Raw genomic sequence first — 11985 nt, forward strand, 5'->3', positions numbered from 1 at the left:
GTGGGGCGGGAGGTTTTGGCCGACGGCGTTGTTTAGGAGGGTGAATGGATGAAGGGAGAAGGAGGAGGGTGTTTGGGAGAGGGGAAGAAAACCCCCGCGACACAAGGCGCTGTTTCCAACTCGAGCTCGCTGCCGTTTAATTTTGGATCAACAGACACACACACACACACACTCAACCCTTACACGTACGTAGTACCTGCTATCTCCCTCAATCACGCCCGCACACTTTCAACTCTGCAAGCGGATGTTTCCCTCCCAACCATTCCCCTCCCCTCCGGGGTTCTCCCTCTTACACGGTCACGGGGGAATCCCCTTCCGCCGTCCCGACTCCCACCAACCCCGTCGGTTCCCCTCCCCCTCAATCTCCCTGCGCACTCTTTATAAATGAGGAACCGAGGGTATGAGAGAGGGATTCCGGAATCCATTCATCCCTCCCTCTCTCCAATCCCCGCCCCCCGTTTCCTCTGCGAGCATCGCCGGCGCATCTCCTCAGAGGCGATGCGCTCGCTCTCGCATTTTTTTCTTTTTATTTCTCCTCTGATTGGAATTTTATTCCATGCGAAAGCCCTTCGCTCTTGTGCGAGAGCGAGGTGTCGCTCTTCTCGCGTTAACCTCAAGGTCGGACGCGGGCCGCACCTGGGCGCGCTCCAACCTTCTCCGAGAGGCGATGATGCATAATTGCTGTTTTTCCGCACGAAAATTAAATCCGAGATGCCGAGGATCATGAGGGGTTGAGGATAATGGAGACATCTGCGGTTGGTTTTATGGTATTATCTTGTTCGTTTCACTACCGCGTTATGTCACCCGCTTAGGGTGAAATATTGCCGCGATTCAATCCTCCAATGTTTTCGATTTATTGGGAATTGTTTTCCTTCCTTTCTGAAATCAGCCTTGGAAATGTGGCGCGGTGTACGGACTCTCCGGGTAAAATGGGCGAGTGAATTGTAGAAAATAGAATGGACCGAGAAGTATAAATGAGAATTCCATTTGGAGGAAATACGAAGAGAAATTTGGACATTCTATGGTACATGGTGGATATTTTCCAAGAATATAATTGAAGAAAATATGAGTTCATGGAGGAAGGATCCACTGGGGAAGACCTTAGAGCAGGGAAGAAGATCAAACTGTGAGAAGTACTTTTTTGATGTTATGGGGTTTTTTGTGAATATGGAGTACGGATGATCTTCAATAAACCTGTACATATCTGGGTAGAAATTATTAATAAATTTAGAAGAAATCAATTTTATCTTCTCTCAGGAGTTAAGTTTTTGAAGAAGTGTTGTTTTTATTTTTAGGTCCAGGAAATAAAAAATTAGGTAGTATTACTACACACACTGATTGTCCACAACATTGGAATGGGAAACTACATATTTAATTACTGAGTAGAAATATGCAACTTTCCGTTAATACTTTGTATCAGTTACCAGGTTAAACTTAATTTTTTTTAGTATTCCACAAATATTTAATTGTTAAAAATTTAAATTTAATAACATAAAACTATCTTAGAGCTCAAAGTAATGATATGAATGATTATAAAAGTAAATCACAGTTTCAAGAACTGCATGAAAACTTGCACGAAAAATGGAAAATAAGATAAATTGATATTCTATGGTCGTTTGGCATTAAATTGAATTCTTTCCTGAATAGAGTTTATCTTGGAGAATCAGGCCTGAAGGCAGTAAGGGAAGGAATGTTTAATAAAGTTTGGGCATGTTAGAGAGGAATTCTTGTGCCGAGAAGTTTATGGAATGTGAGAAACACATTTGAACAAACAAGAGAACGAACTCAGGGAAGCTTTCTTCGGCCACTCTCTACACTGAAAAGCAACATGCTCTGCAGGAAGAGCTTACAGGAATGTAATATTTATTTCAAGGATGTCGAGGGCACATGAATAGGACGTAACGTGCAATATTACTTTCACTTTTTATGTCCTAAGTAGAGCAAGTTCAAGTAATATCTACTGGGTCATAGGGATCACATAATCAGATAACAACGCATCGAAGAGAAGCTATATTTTGCAAAAAGACTAAGCAATAAAATGGCTTGGAGGAAAAGGATGAAGGCACCACTCAGATATCGAATATTAATATACCAGCTGAGTCAGTAATTTGAATTTAAAGCAGATCCCATAATATAATATTGTAAGAGCAATAAAACCTCATCCTATTAAGGTCTTAGGTGTGAAGAATAGAAATCAGAGATAAATAAAAGCTAACTGTCTAGAGATATCAGGCCACTGTTCGGTACGGAGCGAATATGGCTGGACTTAATCTTAGAGACTTATAGACTTCAATATAAGCTTTACACAAAAGTAACCACCAAGCTATTAAACTGAACTACTGAAAGAACCCAAGCCAAGAGAAATTTATTTAGACAAGGGTAAAGAGTGTTTAAAAATAATATGCATGCATCAATATATAAACATGTATTGCGGGATTCCAAACCCGAAACCGATATACAGGACCAAAAATTGAGCATAATACTGTTTCTGGAGAAGTGTTCTCCTTATTTCACTAAGTTATCACAAATTTTACCTCATAAGGCAGGCTTGCTCTATCCACCATCAAATACACCATTGTCTCTCATCACTAATAAATTCTTGCTGGCCTTATAATATATTTAATCACCCAAGTCAATTTTACAATGGTTCCATTGCTCTTTTAACTATCCTGACTGTCGAACACGACCTATATCGTGGGTCCCTTATGGCTAATCCCTAGGTATTTTCAATCGTGAATGAAACCTACATGAGAATATGCAGCAGTTCTTTCCTTTCTCCTCCACAATACACTTTTGGGTGGCACATAACTGCATCAAAAACATGCCTTGGGATTCTCCACATGAACTAGGCTTTCATTCGTCAGCAAATGTATTCACTAATATTGTACCGCCGGTGCTATATGCCACCGCCTAAAATGTCATTCCCATAGCAGATGCGGGAGGCTCTGTGAGAAAAATAAGCAAGTCAAACAAAATGGAAACCCACTCCCAAATTGTAGACGTGTCCGCCGGGGTTCGGTATTAATTAACAAGCGCTTGTCGTGTCCCACGGGGGACAGAGCGGGTGAAACAATGGCTCAGAGGCTGGGGATGGCTGTGAAGAAAGTGAGGAGGGGGAGGCTGAATTCTGATACGCACGCATACCGTCGAGGGACAAAGGTTAAGTGAGGCATGACATTGTGTGGTCAATGCGAAACAATAGGTCGTCACGTGATAGCAAATAGCGAGAGCGACTTTTTTCCTCATTGCCCTTCCGCTGCAGCTTTTTTACATCACTCATTTTCCGGTAGACACTTTTCATTCCTGCTCTCGGCCATTTTTTTTAGTTTTTTGACGATTTTTATTTTGATTTCAAAAATATTATATAGTTATGAATCTCTACAAACTGCTGGAGACGGAATTCAGCCTAAATCTGCGGGAGGAAGAAAAACATTGCCGAAGAGTCAGAGCAGAACGTTACGCCGACATTCTGCGATGACATATCAAACGCAGTAAATTTAAGTCTGGCCACCGACAGCAATGCAGCTTACTCTAAGAAAGCCCCCGAAACTCTAAAATTAGGTACTTTACTTCATTTGAGCCTAGAGTAGTGTTTATTTCAAGGCTACTTTTGTAATGATGACTATAATTGCCTCGTGAAGCGTGGTAGTCCGAAATATTAATTGTTTTCCGACTCAGTGGAGGGTACACGATTCGAATCACTGATTATTCTCTTTTATTCCCCCATAAAAATTTCTAAGTTATAGTTTACTCTTCTACATAACTTATTGGGTGATTAGTGGCACAAGGATATAGAGATGTCCCCAATACGAGTGCTCTGAATCCACGTACTCTAAGGGTTTATGCAGGGTTGGTTCAACATTCACTCAGTAAAGTCGAACTTCACATTAATTATCGAGGCTCAAGGGTATGGTCATCTTCTAAGACTTTTATATTTATTAAAGATACGGATGAAATCTTAAAGCAATCACAAAATACCGCAAAAAACCTGGATAAAATTCTCTCTCGATACACGTGTACAAGCGGTGAATCGCTATTTTACGCTCTGACCCCTGAGCAATCCGAAAATTACGTGTAACATGCAAGTTCATAATGGCGGAGATTAGCAGCTCTGTTCATTGGCGCCATGAGGAATAGGAGGACATTTTTTTATAGATAGGAAGCTCAGGAATAGGGAGACGGCTGGAGAGAAACTCACTCTTAACGAAAACGTACTAAGTTTTATTACTCTTTTGGGAAGATACAGGACACCTGAGGTTTCTTGCATCACCAAGGGAATCATAATGGGATTAAATTTTCTTGGTAGATTCGTACTCTGAGATAAAAATTACTACCTCATTTAAAAACAGTTTTTTACGAGTAGATGAAAGAATATACAATATCTAGCAACTGAAAGCTAGCTCTTATAACGCTTCTCTACAAAGGTGACGACAGGGAGGACCGCTGTAATTATAGACCGATATTTTCACATAGAAATCCGAACGAAAATCTTGGAGCATATCATACCTTTCTAATGTGATCATAGAACTCAATAGTTCTGTGAGGCTTTCAGGACAAGTTCTTCTCGGCCTTTCTCGTTGTGCAAGTGCATGATCGCCCATTTATTATTCCGGGGACAAGAGTGAAATTCTCCAGGCATGAAGAGATAATTAATTTAAGAGGACGATCGTTTTTTATAAGGATAACGGAAATGACTAAAACCGTTCATTAAAGCGAGGCATAAAACCATCTGGCAAAGCGATTCAGATTTGAAATTATACCATTTTTCTTCTTTTATTACCTAATTCACAGCAAAAATATGAAAGTAATTCATCTCCACATACGTTTGAGTTTAGTTGAACAAATGAGAACAGTACAAGTGTTATTTACTGTCAAGAAAAATGACAAATGTTACGATTAATCTTACGCATGGCTTCTCGTAAGGCTTTTGCTTCAATATTTTAAATTCTATTTGGTGTTTCTAATGTCCTACCTCGGTAATACCTACTTTTTACAATTTATTTCAATTTCTCCCTGCGTGCATACGTTTCACAATCCATGCCCTTAGAAATAAAAGACAAAAGAAGAATTAGAAAATTATCCAGAATGACGTTTACGATTTAAATCGCAACCCTAACAACAGGACGGTGACGTAATCTCTCTCATTGAGGAACCAGGTGAGAAGTCACGTTAAGTCATCCCTGGCAGGTAGTACATTCAACTATACGCTGGATTCGAACGCTTCACCATTTATCGAAGTTTTCAGCAGGTGCACCAAATTTCACTGACTCCCCGTAAATGCATGTACATGCAGTTGAATGAACCTACCATTTTCATACGAAAAAGGATGAAAACGCCAAACCGTTTCTTCCCCGAAATGTACTTGTTTTGGCTCCCGTGGCCACCAGGCTGGGGAGTGGCGGAGGGTGGGTGGGATGGTCAGGGGAAGCGGAGGGAGAGGCGGGGGGAGGGGTGTGGTGTACGGAGCATGACCCCGGCCAACTCCCATTCTCGCGTGGCGCGCAAACAGGTGAACGTCGAAGTGAACCGCGGTGCGGGGGAAGGGAGGGACGCAGAGAGGGGCGAGAGACAGGTGGGATGGGAGGTGGGGACAAGGAGGAAAATGACGGCAGGAGCGGATTATTACGTGAGAAAGCTCTCCACCTCGGAACGGCTTACAGCAACCCTCGGAGCAAAAAAAATAATCCCCCCCTCGCCCAACCGCCACGCGATACCGTATCGCGGGAGTATTTCCACCGGCGTTTACTCATAATAATGCGAACGCTTCCTTCTTTTTTTCCCTTTGCGCGCTCCAACTAAAAACGCTTTCGATGGAATCGTGCATTCGCATCCGACCGCATTGAGGCCCCGTCCCGTGTAATCATCAGTTCTACTGTAGGCACGAGAGAGTAAGGGACGACGGGGAAGCGGGGGGGAAGGGTTGGGCTCGAGTGGGGGAAAGGGGGATGGAGCGCGGATGAGCGAAATGTGCCCTTGGCTGAGTGTTTTTAGTGGAAGTGGGAGCGGTAAGCACAGAGTATGGATAGTGTGTGGCTTTTCGTGACGAAAGCATGGAATTTATACCACCGGCAGTCTACACATTACTGATCATTTTGACTCGAATCTTTTTGATGCATAGATTCCCCATATGATTCAAATAGTGACCCATGCGTTAGGCTAGGATAGCGTCAAATATAGATAGTGAATTTCAGCAAAGGCCAAGTGAATCATCATCGACGGTTCATACGCGATACTAAATTTGGTACGGTAGATTGTAACTCGAATATTCCTAATGATGGAGCTCATGTACTCGTACGTATCTAGGAACGCTTTTATTCATTTCTACGATAATTAGCAAACGCTTAACCGGAAATGTTCGCTTTCAGAAGAGTTCTTGATACACGGTTGTGTTACGAAGGTAAAATCGTAGAGCAAGGATGGTTCGGTAGGATGGTACCCTGCTGAGTTCCTGGAAGGCCTAGGTTTTATAGAAAATAATAAATTGATTAACTTTCAATGTTAAACATTGGATGGAAAGTTTTCCTGAGACTTCTATCTATTTTATAAAAGATTTTAATGATTCTGTAGACCATTATATGTTCCCTAATTGATGCAGTTGGTGTGCGAAGATGCGGCCTCGAAAGAAATTTTCTTCCTGTAAGCCTGGCTACATTTTCGATCTTGTTGGCCATACTTTTACGAAAATTCTACGTAATAACAGGAGAAGTTGTTACACCGCAAGGAGTTGACACCGAAGGATCTGATCGAGAACAACACGATGCTTACAATCGTCTCAGGAAATGCAAACACGAATGAAGGAATGAAGCTTTATGGGTAACCTATTATATTTTAAAAATATTTGGTTCAAGTTGACTTTCAGAAGGCAAGTCTCGCGCAGCGCACCATTAAGAGGGAAGTCTTGCTTCAAACCTTGTAAATCTCGCCGGTCGTTAATGAGGTGTGGACCAGAGCGTACGGTGCCCGAGCGTCGCGTGGAAGGGTCACGTTATTTTGGACGTGGCCTCAGAAAACTTTTTGAAGCCAAATATTTCTCTGCAGAAGGAGAACACCTTCAAGTCCACAAATCCTATCCAAAACCGATTCTTCAATATTTTTAAGATGCACGTTATCGAAACACTTCAGCTCAAGGATGCGCATTTGCCTCCGGGCAAGTCGTTATTGGCGAAATGTGCATGCGAAACAAATCTACTCCTCTGCAGATTCTGTGAAATTTACCAATTTCTATTTCCCCGGTCGAAAACAATCTGTAGACTACCTAAATCCTTCAACGTTTGCTGATTTGCATATTATTGCACGCCAAACTTAAATCCAAGAGTTTTTAGGGAAATAAATAACGTATAATGAGGGTATCCAAAGTTTAGTTATGCACGTTTGCCTAAACACCAAGTTTTTTAAATTTCCCACTATGTTATAAATTGAGGAAGTGTAGCTAGAGAACGGTGGAGAAAGTCAATGATGCAACTTAATAATTTCCTTGATACCTCATGCATGGCCATGCTTCAATTGTATTCGGTTAGCCATTTTGAACATGGTCAAAAACATAATCATATTGATCATTTTTAAGGGTATTCATGTTGCCAGATTTTGCTTTCATGAAAAAAACTTTGAAAATGATACTGATGGCATACGTAACACAACATAGAAGTAAGTCGACATTTTGAAGGTAAACTAAGAATACGCAACACTATGCTATATTACTCTCTGATAGAGGAACGGGAAAAATGTCTCCCAGGGTGAAATATTCTAATAGTTGATTAGTCTTGGCAATTTTCGAGAATTGGTATGGGGCAAACATGGTAGTGGGCCCACTGTAGGTGAATAAGTACGCCTTAGAAATGTATGCCAAGTCCATTCGTGCATTGTCATACACCTATTTTTTGAGGTTACCATTGAATTTCTAAGAAACATAGCATATTCAAAATTCTAAAGCTTCCACAAACACGGAGGAGCAAAGGGGAAACCTCCTTTAAAACATTTTCAACAGAGGAGAGGGGAAATTACGCATAAGGTTAAACAATATTCCTCCCGTAATTTCGTTTATTTGCGTGAACTTCGAAACAAAGCATAGGGAGAACACAATTTATATAATTATAGTTATATATTCATAAATTAATATATATGTATATATAAACTGGTGATATATATACATACTGGTGGTATATACCTGTATGTATATACATAGTTTGCATATATTTGAATAGATATATATGCCTACTGGTCGAATAAACCTAGCTCAAGAGATGGTATATTGTCAATAATAAAAATTTTCCTCGATAGCTCAAGTGGTTAAGAGCATCCGCCCGGCAAGTGGAATGATCCGGATTCGAACACCGGATCTTTCCACTTGCCGGGCGGATGCTCTTAACCACTTGAGCTATCGAGGAAACGTAATTTACCCTGAGATCCGTGGGCCTAATATGTCGCCAAGCGCCCAGATTCTTTAGCCAAGAGATGGCGTCAGGGGGCTGTTTCACCCACCAAAGGAGAAATACACACGAAACAAGAGAAAAGGTATTGGGTTGGTTAGAATTCATACAACATCATACAGGAAAGGAACAGTGCGTTTCGTGGCACGCATAGCCAGAAGAAAGAGATGAGCCACATTGGCCAAATACACATTCAAACACGAAATCCCGCCAAACGGCGAACAAATACTATATAAATGAGTATATATATATATATATATATGCTATCAAAGCTCAAGCATAAAAACTGAGAAGACTTGTATTGAAACAGTAATAGGAAGGAAGAATGGAGATCAGTAACGGTGGTGTGGATATGAAGAATCAGTTCATTATCCTTAGAGAAAACTGGACTGGTTTAATCGCATCACATTATGGAACTATTCCTTGTTAAGTCTGGTAGAACATGTCTTAGATGTTGATAATTATTGGAAGAGTGGATGTAATTCATTTAACTTTTTATTGCTAGCCTAATTAACAGAGTAAGGATTTCCTGAAAAAATCATGAGCTTAGACCGCATAATACTGGATTCGTAAGGATTCCTAGTGCTGCATTCCCAAATGAAAATCGGCAGATGGCCGATTTCTATTCTCCAGATCGAAGAATTTCGTACCCTTCATGGAATCGTCTTAAGATAGATCGGGGACAATCCTCCTTCGGCTACAAATGGAAGCTTCCGCCAACTAATTAGATTAACGTACAAATGGCTCGGGTCCTACACCATCTGATGCTGAGCACTAAAGAATTGCCTCGGTAGGTTACGAAGGCTTTCTCTCGCGCTCTTGCAATTCATTCAGTAATCCTCCTCAATACAAGGAAGCATCTTTCTTCGAAGGAGATGTCTGTCTCGCAAATTATGCACCGATGCCAAACAAGCGGAACGAACGCAAGCGGCAAACGACTGCTCATTAAGTAAAGCAAATGGAGGCGGAGGAAGGAAAAGGGTCGGGGCGGAGGGAAGCGGGAGGGAAGGGAGTGAGACAAAAGAGAAGGAAGAGGTTGAGCGAGGAACACCGCCCTCTCTTATATATGTCACGAACCCTCCCAGCATTCCCCTCGATATCACCGCTCTCTCGGATTTTATTGCTTTTACACGGCTCGTAATGATCACCCGATGCAGAAGAACACCCCTCAATGATGGATGACAGCGATAAATAATGCCCTGCGGGTCTCTTTCTCCGTCCCCCAGCCGAACCATTCCGACGCCCCCCCCCCCAACCGCGCCACCCCATCGCGACGTCCGCTATCCATTCTCCCTCTCGCGCCACCCCCAACTCCCGCAAACGAATCGCATTCATCCGCCGCACACGACCATACGAAAATCCCACCTCGCCGAATCATCCGCCGCCCTCTGCGGGGTCACAAGAATGGCCCCGGCCACTCTTTGCGTGTCGCCGACGGTGGGGCGGGACGCGGGGGCGGGGGGAGAGGATTGGTCAAAGGGGCGTGGGGAGAGGAGGCTTCCGAAATAACGTGACTCAAATTAATTAATAAGTTTGTCTGCGTCACGTTTCCCTTCTCCCATGCATCCACTCTACCCCTTACCTTGAAATTCCCTTCCGTGCCCTTCCAACAACACCGAACCCTAACTCCTTCACCATAGGCAGTGAGCAATTTTTTTTCCCTTTTCCCCCGCCGCCACTCACCCTAAGTCAAACAGAACCCCCCGGTCCACCCTCACAATCCCATGACACCACCCCCATCCCGTAAAGTCATCACCCTCTTACGCCGCTAACACCTATTTCTTCGGGCGGGCTGCCGCCGCTGTTCACGACGCCGCCGCGGGGATATTTATACTGCTCCACGGACGCATAACTCTTATCTTTTCCTTTCTTCTTCCGCGGCGGCTAAATGTACCGCAATAATATTTTCTCACACTCGCTCTCACCCGCTGTTGTCTTGTTTCTGTGTGTGCGTGAGTGAGAGGGTGGGAACGAGGAAAGAAAGTAAAGAAACCGAAAAGTGAGAGATGGCTTCGAGAGTGAGATTGATTGTTTGATCTTAATCGGGCGGGGTGATTTCGAGGACGAGTGATGGATAAATTTCCCTCTGTTTTTCTTCACTCCTTCTCCCCAAATCCAGCGACGAAGAAAATGAATAAGTGATCACGACGAGAGGGAAACTAACTCCAAGGAAGCTATTAGGTGGGCTGATAGCATCGCGAAAATTTGGCTGCCAACGAGAGAACCAGACTACTTCTTTCTCCAAAGCGTGTAATGGGGAGAAAGAGGCAGAGCTCACTACGTAAGACATCGGCAAACTGTGACATCGTACGAGGGTCATCCGGAAAGTAGTACCCGTTCGTGCCGCATGAAGTGCTGACGACGCGAGTAGCCGCTGGACGAGGTCAGATAGCTTCAGTGGCTTGTCTGCCTTCTCTGAGCCAAGTTGCGTGACGCTAGCATTGCCTGTGTTGTTTCTGTGATTGTTTACAATGTTTAAAAAAATTGAGAACGCCGCCAGTTGTGAAGTGAGGGCAGTGATTAAATTCCTCAATGCAAGAAACGTTCGCCCATGTGATATTCATCGCCAATTAAAGGAGGTGTATGGAGACAATGTAATGGACGAGTCGTCTGTTCGGCGGTGGTGTCGCAACTTCAACATGGGGAGGGGGAACACACACGACGATGAGCGTTCGGAGAGACCGTCTGTCATTACAGACCAACTGGTGAGCTCAGTTGACGAATTCGTGAGGAACGATCGGCGCGTCACAATTGATGACATCTGTGAGCATTTTCCCAATGTTTCTCGAACAATTGTTCATGAAATTGTTAAACACCATCTGCATTATGCAAAAATTTGTGCAAGATGGGTCCCTCGCGTATCTCAATGAGCTGGCGGCGAAGGACTATGCAGCAGGAATACAGAAACTTGTCACACGTTATGACAAATGCCTTAATTTGCTTGGAGATTATGTTGAGAAGTAGTTTAAAGTATCCTCTTTCAAATAAAATTTTTTATGTTTGTTAATATTTACTTTTGTGTCTTTATTTCACGAACGGGTACTACTTTCCGGATGACCCTCGTATTTTATTCTACACCGTAGCCTCAAGGGCAGTCGAACCTAAACCTACGATGCCCTCACCTTACCTGTTGTAATGCGTGCGGGTGGGCACGGTGATTGATAATTCGATGGCGCGGACAGATGGCATATGGAACGAGGAAAATATTTGTTAAATACGTATTTAGAGTGACGTGCATGGCGGCAGTATTTCTATGCATTATTTGTTAGGATAATTAAAAGGTTAATTAAATTCAATTCAGGTGAGTTGTTTATCACGTAAGGCTAATTGAACAAATATGCGCATAATATGTTTTTGAAAATTAAAACTAAAATTTTCATTGCCTTTCGGGTCTCACTAATTCAAATGATTCTATTAACTTCCATTGAAACCACCACTCAGTGATGGACAATTTTATGAATAAATTATCTACATTCATTAAATATTCATAGCTCTCAAATTTTATATCTACTTCGTCAATTGACAACGCAAAAGGAGATTTTGATTATTTTTTCAATAA

Source organism: Hetaerina americana, unplaced genomic scaffold, assembly GCF_022747635.1.
Source record: "Hetaerina americana unplaced genomic scaffold, ioHetAmer1.1.p SCAF_7, whole genome shotgun sequence".
Classification (NCBI taxonomy): domain Eukaryota; kingdom Metazoa; phylum Arthropoda; class Insecta; order Odonata; family Calopterygidae; genus Hetaerina; species Hetaerina americana.